At 45.8% G+C, this 12,484-nt stretch overlaps 1 protein-coding gene across 3 annotated transcripts in view; it reads left to right on the forward strand.

The window, feature by feature from the left end:
- The first annotated feature begins 8,727 nt into the window (after positions 1-8,727).
- Positions 8,728-12,484, forward strand: part of VAMP4 (vesicle associated membrane protein 4) — a 79,736-nt gene continuing 75,979 nt past the window's right edge. Inside the window, exon 1 of one of the 3 annotated variants that reach the window (XM_040360128.1) lies at positions 8,728-8,831. The gene's annotated coding sequence lies outside the window, so the exon portion shown is untranslated. Of the gene's footprint in view, positions 8,901-12,484 lie in introns of all 3 variants that reach the window. The other 2 variants (XM_040360130.1, XM_040360129.1) reach the window with 2 other exon arrangements.

The raw sequence follows: 12,484 nt of genomic DNA on the forward strand, positions 1-12,484 counted from the left end.
TGTAGTCAGACACAGTATAGACAAGAGGTACGCAAATGGGAGCTCAGAGAACAGTAAAGTTGCTCTTGTCTTATATAGACAAGCAAACTAAAAGACTGACCAGGAAGTGATGGAAGGGAAAGAAATACAAGTCCACAGCCAAACAACACATGTGAAAGGAATCAGGTTAGAGAAACACTGCAGCAAGGAGATAAGAGTACACAAGGAGGAAACTGCTGGCTAACTTGTGACAAATGAGGCATAATGAGACTTTTGAACATCATTTTTTGGAAAATTAAAACATTTTTTTTTTTACTCAAAGTTGTGCATTTATAAGATATTTCTAACAAATATGTAAATGCCCAAAAATAAACCCCAACATACCTGCTGCTACTCCTCCTGAGTATGCCAAAACGACATGTGTGAGACTTTTTCACAGCCTGGCCATATACAGAGACCCAACATCCAAGGAGCACTGACAGGTGTTCCAGGGACATAAATTACACATCCAATTTCTTGACAACCTATCACATTTTTGAAAGTCCTTCATATTTCTAAAACAAAGCATGTACATACCAATAATTACACCCCAGAATACATTCTGCTGAGCAAATTGTAAACAAAAGATTATCTGTGGTTTTAGTAGTGCAGTTGTCCACAAAAGAGAGCATTGGTCCAGGCAGCAGGCATGGACGTGGTCAGCAACAGCGAAAAGGAATTGTCCAGGCAGCAGGCAGGAATACCGTCCATAGTCAGTACAGGCAGCAGGCAAAGATATTGTCAGAACAGCCAAAGCATTGCTCCAGGCAGTAGGCAGACATGTGGTCAGCAACAACCCAAGTAATTGTCCAGGCACAGCCAAAATATTGGTACTGGTAGTAGGCAGGAAGATGGTCCATAGTACATGTAGCAGGCAGAGGCATAATAGTAGTAAGTCGGCAGCAGACAGAACTATCAAACTTAGGGCCTCAGTCAGGTAAGACATGGGCACAGGGGTAGAGGCTTCTCCCACCCAAATCTCTTTGGCGCCTCTGGTCTCCAGACCCTAATGCAGCAATTATATAACCCAGAGAAAACCAAAAAACATCATTTTCTTTATCCAGAAAAACTATTATGAAGCCCCCTCACGTATGTGAGACCCCTGTGTTATCATGAATTCCACTACTACAGTAGCAGGGTAAAAGATCAGCAAAAAACGTAGTAAGTAAACAGTCCAGGGTCAGTTCCAGAGCAGGCAGAGAGGTACGGTCAGTTTAAACGGCAGGCAAAAGCATGGGCAAATAACAGGCCAAGGCCAGTTCCAGAGCAGGCAGAGGTATGGACAGTTTAGACAGCAGGCAGAGGCGTGATAGAATAACAGGCCAGGATCAGTTCAGGAGCAGGCATGGCATAAGGGGTGTGAAGGCAAATGGCAGGAATTCAAAATTACGTTTACCATACTTCACTAACAATGTAGAGAAGTATGGGTAACGGCGGAAACAATCACCTATGCACAGCCCTGGTTGGGAAGGGCACTGGTCCCCAGTGTAAAAACTGGTGTCTCATCTAACTTCTCTTCTGGTGCACACCCAATATTTGTTTTTACATCTTTGGCCTCTTTCTCTGGGAGGGACTTTTTTGGGAAAATGCATCTGAGCGAATACTTTCTGGTGGGCCATCAGGGCACAAAAGGGTGGTGACAATTTCCTCTTGATAGTGAAAAAAGGATACGGGTATTATAGATAGCCAAGTTGGAAAAAATAAATAGAGACTTTTTTAGGGTTGAAAATATATTTATTGGTAGCGTAACAAACAATGCAAAGAAAAACAACGTCCAGTGTTACATACTAGTGACAAGTGTGTAGACATGTGTGTAGCGCCTGTGTACTTTCAGTCCAGGTGCTATCTTAAATTTAGAGGGGGGATGAGAGAGTTACTTGGCTCTCATCCGGTTAATTTATGTAAATTGGGTCTCTGCCGGGCTGGGCTGCCTGTGGTTTCATTCTGTGTTCCAGAGATGCCTTTCTATCTCTGGGTGACGGGTGGCGCCAGAGGGGTTCACACGGAGGTGCCTCTCTTCAGCAGCCAATCAGTGAGGTTTTTCCCTCGCAGGTCATGCTGGGGGAGGGTATTTCTAAGGCAGACGCCTTTTAACGGGGTGGTTCGTTCTTGTGGTTACAGGTGCGGCACCCACCTTTAAAGTGTGCGCACATCACGGGTCCCAGCGATATGGCCTACCAGGCCAGGACGCACGTGCTACGCGATGTTCTCGGTTCCGGGACCATGTTGGCCCAGAGAGATTGAAGTTATGGCGGGGCCCCAGTCATCTACTGGGTCCTCCAACTGTCTGAGGAAGATCCCAAGCGAGTTGTGCTGTTCGATGGGAAATCAGTCTGAGGAAAGCCCGGAGGCAGGCGATCCAACAGGGCCTAGACAATCCATCGGGGATCGAGGTAACCGGACACTGGGAGTTTGTCTGTTGGCAACCTGTCAGTCGGTGACCATTTGAAAGACTATCTGAGGGAGATTCGGGCACTAAATTTACCAAGGAGGATCTACCTCACAATCTATGTTCTGGAGAAGGGGCCTGTGGCAGGGGTCCCGTTCTGACCTATTAATTTCTACTAAGTCTGTGGCAGAGACTATTTTCTCCTCAAGTTCCGAGTGATACTCTGGCTGCCAGGTCGGTGTGAGAGGCCTGTCCAGGTACACTACACCCACTCCGGCTGGAGTGGCGACAAAGTGAAAGTGCCGCTAGAAACAGGACTGCTTCTAGATTGTTCGAGCCTGAATCTGCAACTCTCCTCTTCACCCATCTTTTTCCTATCTACCTCAAGTTACTGTTTTGCCGTGTTGGGTGAAATAAAACTATCAGGAAAGGACACCTGCTGCTTGGACTTTCCATTAATGCTCTCATCATCATCATTACCCCTAGACACTCACAAAGGTAACACGCCATCCCTATTCTATCCAGCGGCTCCTGCGGGGGTAGCGCTACATGTATATTGAGTCAGCCCAATGGCTATCGCCCACAGCATAACTCCTTCTATCGCCTTATAGAAAATGAACATCAACGATCGTCCTTAGGAGCTAAAAACGACTTCTGTCAGGGAAGTTTCGTTGTTTCTAGTCAGATAGTATACAAAAAATTTCAAGAAAATTAAAAGGGAAGAGAGAAGAGGTGGAGCGACCCAAAGGTGGGCGTGAGTAGAGAAAAAGGGAAGAAGAAAGGAAAGAGAAAGACCAGGAAAGAGCAAAAGAAAATAGTCAGGGGAGAGCGCAAGAGCTGCTGCGAAGATATTTGCAAGAAAGAGTTAGGCCCCTTTCACATGTGCGGACCGTGGGGCAGATTCTCATAGATCGCCGCATCTCTGCGGCGGCGTAACGTATCTCATTTACGTTATGCTGCCGCAAGTTTTACAGGCAAGTGCTTGATTCACAAAGCACTTGCCTGTAAAGTTGCGGCGTAGCGTAAATCCCCCGGCGCAAGCCCGCCTAATTCAAATTAGGCGGGGAGGGGGCGTATAGCATTTAAATTAGGCGCGTTCCCGCGCCGAACCTAATGCGCATGCGCCGTCCCTAAAATTTCCTGACGTGCATTGCACAAAATGACGTCACAAGGACGTCATTGGTTTCGACGTGAACGTAAATGGCATCCAGCCCTATTCACGGACGACTTACGCAAACAACGTAAATTTTCAAATTTCGACGCGGGAACGACGGCCATACTTAACATTGGTTGCCCCTCATATAGCAGGGGCAACTTTACGCATCGCAAATCTAACGTAAACGTTGTAACTTCACTGCGTCGACCGCGCGTACGTTCGGGAATTCGCGTATTTTGCTAATTTGCATACCCGACGGGGAAAACGACGGAGGCGATACCTAGCGGCGGAAAAAAAAATTGCATTTGAGATCCGACAGCGTAAGAGCCTTACGCCTGTCGGATCTAATGGTTATCTATGCGTAACTGATTCTATGAATCAGTCGCATAGATACGATGGCCCAGATTAGGACTTACGACGGCGCACATTGCGTTGCGCCGTCGTAAGCCCTTTGAGAATCTGGGCCCGTATGTCCGCATTTTCATCCATCCATTGCGGATGAAAACGGGACATACATTGGTCCCTATGTGATTGCGGGTGTCAGCTCAGATTTTTCGGACGGAAGAAAATCCTATTTTTCTTCCGTCTGGCGGATCGGATCGGGTGAACACGGACATACGGTCTGTGTTCATCCGATCCCCCCATAGGGGAGAGCAGAGGAAAGACAGGGCGGTCCCTGCACAGTATGGACATGTCTAGCCCAACCCAGTGTCAGGTTTGTAAGTTAGCGTGATCATGTCGGGGTCGATAACATATTGGTGAGAGTATCAGAGGTGGAGCCAAATGGACCACAACATCTTGAATTTATCAAAGGTGTCACTGTCAAGGGCCAGCATCTCCTCAGAGACTTTTTTAAACCAATGGTGGGTTCTTCTTACAGCAAGGAAGGGCTGGATCATTTGATCACTGAAGTTGACTCCCCCCCCCCATGAACAAAGTGTAATCATAAACACATTTTGGTTTCTGGATTGGGCCATTCCTTCCAAGGATTTGCACGTAGCTGCCATTGTGAATTGATGAAAGCATGTAGATGTCTCGTTTGTCCCTCCACTTGCTAGCCAATATTTCCTTATTCTGCAAAGTCACAGACTCCCCTTGCGGTAGTTTTGCATTAAAGCGGAGTTCCGGCCACAATTTCACTTTTTAAATATAAATACCCCTGTAATACACAAGCTTAATGTATTCTAGTAAAGTTAGTCTGTAAACTAAGGTCCGTTTTGTTAGGTTGTTACAGCATTTAGAGACTTTATAAAATAGAAATTGACTGGGGCCATCTTAAGTGTGGGCTTCATGAAGCCAGACTGTATGACTTCCTGGATTTTAGCCTTGCAGATCTCGAACATGCTCAGTGCTGCACAAGCAGTGTCAGATCAGGTTTCAGCACCTGTGCTGTCCAAGTCACATGATTCTTTGAGACTGGGGAGTGCACAGACTCCTGGAAAGTTACACCCACTACATTCCCAGGAGTCTGTGCGGTGTAGGTTAGGAAGCATTAAGCACCTAGGTGCAGGAAGTGGGAAGATTAACTATTCTGCCTAGCAACAACACTTTGAAGGCATCTAAAAAAAAAAAATGTTTTCGTAAAGGACTAATGACATTTTTTTAAAACTACTGATGTAATGTTATATTTATGGGTGGAACTCCACTTTAATGAGCATTAGCAGGAAGCCCTTCTGTCAGGAAACGGCGTTTCAACAGTCTGCCTAGCAACAGCAGTGTTGGAAGAATGCCTGTGCGCAATAGCACAAACGGCGTGCACGGGCGCGCGCTATGACAGAACTTGGCGCCAAAATAGGCTATTTAAAGAGATCAGACACCTTGCTGCCTTGCTGTCCGGTCTACAGCGTTTCTGAGACCCCTGCTACCTGTGATTCTGATTGCTGACTTGTTACCTGATCCGGGTCTCCCTTGACCACTCCTGCTTGCTGCCTGTCTCTGATCCCGGCTTGTCCTGACTTTGCTTCTGCTTCTAACCTGATTGCTGCCCGCCTGATGAACTGACCCGGCCTGGACTTTGATTATTCTCTGGATTCTGCTTCTGTACTTAATCCGCCCACATGTGTTTGACCCGGCCTGTCCTCACCTGCCAATCTCCCGTTCCACCAGTGTCGTGCAACTGTCTACAGTTCTCAGCCTGCTGCCTGGACTACAAAGCAGGATGCTCCCTGATATAGGAAAAGGCGATCAATGACGTCACACGTCCAGCCCCGCCCCCCTACAGTTAGAAACACATATGAGGTCACACTTAACCCCTTCAGCGCCCCTAGTGGTTAACTCCCAAACTGCAATTGTCATTTTCACAGTAAACAATGCATTTTTATAGAATTTTTTGCTTTGAAAATGACAATGGTCCCAAAAATGTGTCCGCCATAATGTCGCAGTCACGAAAAAAATCGCTGATCGCCGTCATTAGTAGTAAAAAAATATTTTTTTAGAAAAATGCAATAAAACTATCCCCTATTTTGTAAATGCTATAAATTTTGCGCAAACCAATCGATAAACGCTTATTGTGATTTTTTTTACCAAAAATAGGTAGAAGAATACATATCGGCCTAAACTGAGGGGAAAAAAACGTTTTTTTATATATTTTTGTGGGATATTTATTATAGCAAAAAGTAAAAAATATTGAATTTTTTTCAAAATTGTTGCTCTATTTTTGTTTATAGCGCAAAAAATAAAAACCGCAGAGGTGATCAAATACCACCAAATGAAAGCTCTATTTGTGGGGAAAAAAGGACGCCAATTTTGTTTGGGAGCCACGTCGCACGACCGCGCGATTGTCAGTTAAAGCGGCGCAGTGCCGAATCGCAAAAAGGGGCCTGGTCCTTTACCTGCATTTTGGTCCGGGTCTTAAGTGGTTAAAATGGGTTGTAATCCAAATCAGAATTGGACTCAGACACAGAGAGCTCCCCGCTACTCTCGTCGGTCAAGCTTGGAATTTGGTATGTCTCCTCACTGGAAAAATGTTTTTTTTTACATACTGGTGACTGTGGGCTGTGATAACAAACTGCTGGGATAGGGACACTGAAACAGACACTGCTGGGTGCTGATGAGGCTGCACTGCTGGGTTCTGATAAGGGTGCATTGATGGATGCTGATGAGGGTACACTGATGTGCATTGATGAGGTTGCACTGATGTGCACTAATGCACTGGACTGAGGCTGCACTGATAAGCTGGCACTGATGGGCGCTGATGAGGATCCACTGATTAGCACTAATTAGCACTAATAGGGCACTGTAGTGGCACTGACGAGCACTAATAGGGCACTAATGAGTACAGATGAGGACTAATAAGGCACTGTAGTGGCACTGATGAGGGCTTTAGTGGTACTGATGAGAACTAGTAGAGCACTGTACAGGCACTGATGAGCACTGTATTGGCACTGATGAGGACTAATAGGGCACTGTAGTGGCACTGATGAGTGCTGTAGTGGCACTGTAGTGGCACTGATAAGCACTGTAGTAGCACTGTTAAGCACTGTAGTGGCACTGTTGAGCACTGTAGTGGCATTGATGAGTACTGTAGTGGCACTGATGAGCATAGATGAGTACTGTAGTGGCACTGATGAGTACTGTAAAGTAAAGGCACTAATGAGTACTGTAGTAGCACTGATGAGTACTGTAGTGGCACTGATAAGTACTATAGTGGCACTAATGAGCACTATAGTGGCACTAATAAGTACTGTAGTGGCAATAATAAGTACTGATGAACACTGTAATGGCACTGATGAGTACTGTAGTAGCACTGCTGAGCAGTTGATATATACCTGATCTGGCACTGCTGGGTAGGGGCGTGCATGCGAGCAGCAAGGCAGAACGTTCTGCCTATGTAAACAAGGCAGATTGCTGTTCTGACAGGAGGGAAGGCATGGATCCTGTGTCTCTGCAGGGGCCTAGATTCATGTCTTCCCCTAGTAAAAGCACCTCCCACATTATAGTAAAACACTGGTCAGGCACACAGTTAACTCTTTGATCGTCCCTGATGTTAACCCCTTCCCAGCCAGTATCATTAGTACAGTGATAGTGCATATTTTTTATCACTGTATTAGTGTCACTATTCCCCAAAAAGTGTCAGTTAGTGTCTGAATGTCCGCCGCAATATTGCTGTCCTGCTATAAGTCGCTGATCGCTGCCATTACTAATAAAAATAAATAAATAAAAATATCCCATAGTTTGTAGATGCTTTAACTTTTGCGTAAACCAACTAATATACACTTATTGGGTATTTTTTTTTTTTTTTACTAAAGACATGTAGCAGAATACATATTGCCCTAAATTTATGACGAAATTAGATTTTTTTTCAATTTTTTTTATTGGATATGTTTTTTTTTTTAATTGTCCGCCGTTTTTTTTTTTTTTTTTTATAGCACAAAAAAATAAAATGCAGAGGACCAGAGGTGATAAAATAGCACCAAAAGAAATCATTATTTTTAAGAAAAAAAAAAGAACATACATTTAAAGGAGTTCTCTGAGCTAAAACTTTTAACCCCCGCTGTGCCCGGGCTGTAAAACTATACAAAATCAACTTTCACTTACCTGCCTACGATCCCCCGTTGTTCCGATATCGCCGTCCCGTTCTCCGGTCCCGGTCTCTTCCGTTTCCTGTGTGTCGGTGACTCATAGTGCGCTCAGCCTATCAGCGGCCGCAGCAATGTCCCGTCGTGGCCGCTGATAGGCTGAGTGCACTATGAGTCACCGACACACAGGAAGCGGAAGAGACCAGGACCGGAGAACGGGACGGCGATATCGGAACAACGGGGGATCGTAGGCAGGTAAGTGAAAGTTTATTTTGTATAGTTTTACAGCCCGGGCACAGCAGGGGTTAAAAGTTTTAGGTCAGAGAACTCCTTTAATCTTGGTACAGCGGCGATGGACCGCACAATTCTGGCAGTTAAAGTAGCGCAGTGCCGTATCTCAAAGAAATGGCCTGGTCAGGAAAGGGGGTAAATCTTGTTTGAACATACAGTATATAAATAACCTATTCAGAGGAAGCTTTAACATGATATATATATATAATGTCTATGTAGCCCTTACTTCCTCTTCAAGTTCCATAATCATGGACTCTCAGTCACTGCTCTTTCCTCATGCTACGTCAGGGCTTCTAAAAAATGGCGGCCATATTTCCCAGCTCTCTGGAGCTCTAGCGTTTTGTTTTTGCACATGCTCAGTTGAGCTCCCACCAGCCATTTTTCCTTGGTTCTTTTAATGCCGTGTACTGCTGATGACGTCGCCCTCAGGCCCCGCAGTGAATGGTGTATAGAGGTGCTGGTATGTTTATTATTTAGGATTATTCCTATATACTCCGCTCGTCCTTTCTGTTGATTGCCAATACCTTCGGTACAGTATTATGATAGCACAAGGTTCCTTCTTTATGTCTGTTATCAGTTCCTTGTCTGCCTCACCGTTTGTATGTACACAATTGTCAGGAAGGGTTGTGAGGATTTCCTATTGGAATCAGTGTGCATTGTCTGATGGGGGGTGGCTGTTTTTGTATGGAGTGTTTTGTGTCAGACCTCCTGAGTAATATCTTTATTTTTTATAGATGACATCGCAATCACAATTTCATATCATCTTCACCATGTCATTGTCATTTAAAATTCGTTTTTATTCTCAATCTTTTTAAATTAGTAGCTTTTAATAAGACAACACCTGCTGATCCTGCCATTTGTTCAGGCATATCTGGTTATAGCGTGACAACGCATTGCCCCTGTCTCCTAATTCCCCCCTTGTGTTGTCACATGCGTGTGCTGACCCTCATCAATGCCAGTATTCCCATTACACACGTTCTTGGTTTAGTAGATAGGCTTAAGAGAAGTATGGAAAAAAATAAAAATAAATTTATACTTAGGTGGATGCAGCATTAACCTGATTCTGCATTTGTCCCCTGCTGGCACCGCACTGAGAACCAAGCGATCAAACACCGCTGATCACTCAGTTCTCTGCATTTTGTGAGCAGAGAGCCGAGGACTGTCAGACTCACTGGAGCGCTGGGCTCTGGAGGGGACGGGAGGGACTGGCTCAGGCCCTCAGAAGATCACTGTGAGGCAGAGCCAGCTGTCAGTCCAGGCTTCTGGGCGGATCCCTCCCCTCTTCCCCCTTTGGAGTGACTTTCTGGAATCGGCTGATTCTTCTTCCCCCTTTTTTTTTTTTTCAGTCAAGCAGCAAGTTGAATGAAAAAAAAAAAAATGAACCAATTCCCCCATCCACACATTTGATGTAGATGGGGGTTATCTTTCCACTCTGCAGTTTTATTCTTCCCGCCAGCAGAATACAATGATCGTTGTTGCTGGTGTTCCATTTAAATAGGGCCCTCCGTCTAAAAGTGCCCACGCGTGCGCAGTACAGAAGACCACTCCAGCTGATTTCCCGATCAGCTGGCGTGACGTCACATCGTTGGAGGCATTTGAAGGGCAGAATTAACCACTTCCCAACTCCCGTACGACTTTATACGGCCCACAGGGTGGTTGTAATTCTCTGACACGCCGTCTTTTTACGGCCTCCGCTCCTCCTGGCGCCTTTCGGGGCGCGCGAGCCCGCCACATCACTGAGATGCCGATGCGCGTGCCTGGCGGCCGCGATGTCCGCCAGGCTCCCGCCGGTTACAGAGACAAGGATGTGGATCTGTGTGTGTAAACACACAGATCCACGTCCTGTCAGGGAGAGAGGGGACACAGATCGGTCACCTCCCCCAGTCAGTCCCCTTCCCCCACAGTTAGTAACACTAGGCAGGGTACACATTTAACCCCTCCCTCACCCCCTAGTGTTAACCCCTTCAATGCCAGTCACATTTATACAGTAATTAGTGCATATTTATAGCACTGATCGCAGTATAAATGTGAATGGTGCCAAAAATGTGTCAAAAGTGTCCGATGTGTCCTCCATAATGTCGCAGTCCCAATAAAAATCGCAGATCGCCGCCATTACTGGTAAAAAAAATAATAATTCTGTTGCCTATTTTGTAGGTGCTATAACTTTTACGCGAACCAGTCGCTTATTGCGATTTTTTTTTTTTTTACCAAAAATATGTAGAATACGTATCGGCCTAGACCTGAGAAAAAAAAAATATTTAAAAAAAAATTGAGCTATTTATTATAGCAACAAGTAAAAAATATTATTTATTTTTTTTCAAAATTGTCGCTCTATTTTTGTTTATAGCGCAAAAAATAAAAACTGCGTGGTGATGTGATCAAATACCACCAAAAGAAAGCTCTATTTGTGGGAAAAAAAGGACGTCAATTTTGTTTGGGAGCCACGTCGCACGACCGCGCAATTGTCAGTTAAAGCGACGCAGTGCCGAATCGCAAAAAGTCCTCTGGTCAGGAAGGGGGTATATGTGCCCAGTAAGCAAGTGGTTAAAAACAATGCAAACGGCGGAGGGAGACTGTAGATGTCAGATCGTGCCTCGCTGTTGCAGGGCAGGTTTTGTCTGTGTTGCAACCCACCCTTAGACACAGGCAAAACCTCCTGTTCAACACAGAAAACCTGCCCTGCAACACAGACAAAACCCGCCCTGGAGCACCCTGTAAACCTGCCCCGCAACAGCGAGGCACAATCTGACATCTATGGTCTCCCTCTGCTGTTTGCATAGCTTTTAATTCTGCCCGTCAAATGGTATCTCCCGATGAAAAATGCCTTTTAGGTTGTGACGTCACGCCAGCTGATCGGGAAATCAGCTGGAGTGGCCTCTGTACTACGCATGCGCAGGCACTTTTTGACGGAGGGCCCTAATCAATAGAACACTGGCTATAGCTGATTGTTCAGGAAAAAAACAACAGGCTGGTTGTACATAAGTTGATCGATGGGTTTACTTGTGTACCACCAGCTTGTTCATGCATGGATATTTTTTCGGTCTGTTCCAGCTATATTTAGGTCCATGTATGGCCGAGTTAAGGATAGCTGGTGCTGCAGCAACTTGCAGCTGAAGACTCAAACCTTCACAGATCAATGTATACATTTGGCAGCACACCAGAGATTTTCAAATAACGTCCAAAAATTGGATTCAAAGTCGTCACATTACAACAGAGTGCAATGTTTTGGGGCCATGCAGAACCCCTTCCTCAGGCATGTGATGCTTGAGGAAAAGGTCCTGCGTGGCAATAAAACATTGAGAGATAGAAGCGGATTGGTTGCTATGGCAATGCCACTAGTTGAGATAGGACTTTCCACAGACACTTTTTATTCCTACTCTAAGTATAAACCAAGGGAACCTTGGGCAAACAGGCCCACCCTCAGCCCATGGATGCCTATGTTTGCCTACTGGAGCCCTCAGTGTGATCCCTATGTAAGCTCCGTGTTGGAGCTTGCACTGGGTTAATGACCTTCTCTTGTCTCCCATTCTGGTTTGGTGATTGGCCACTCAGGCCCAAGCACTCTATCCAGGGAGGAAGAGAAGGTCATATTCTCTCCTCCTATTTGAAAGTTGTAGGTGTGTTCAAGGGTTCCTTCCTACAGACACGGGTCAGCATGGCAAAGGTGAGTATTGGTGGAAGGAAGGGTGGGCCAGCAAATGTTCCCTAAACAGGAAAGTTTTTTCTCTTACCACCTTCCAGGACGGCACCCGAGAGATGATGGCTCCTCCTGCAGGAAACACAATCACATGACAGTTTAAAAGGCCCCGCCCTTCCCCTTGCTCCTCAGTATTGATTGTGTTTCTCCAACACAGCGACACGTTTGTTTTGTTTATGGAAACCTAGAGACCGGGGAGGGTCGAAGGTACCCCTGTGAGACAGGTCTAAGGGAGGCCGGGGAGGGCTGAACTTACCTGTAGACTTCGGTCCAAACTCACAGGTCGCCCTATGGAAGCACCAGTGCTCTGAGCTGCGGGGAGGTGAGCCATCACTGCGTGCTATCGAATCCACCACCATTCGAATCGCCGTTTTCCCGGGTCTCCAGAAGTAAAAACGCCGCGCTCCAGGCCTCAT

This window comes from Rana temporaria, chromosome 7 (assembly GCF_905171775.1).
Source record: "Rana temporaria chromosome 7, aRanTem1.1, whole genome shotgun sequence".
Lineage (NCBI taxonomy): Eukaryota > Metazoa > Chordata > Amphibia > Anura > Ranidae > Rana > Rana temporaria.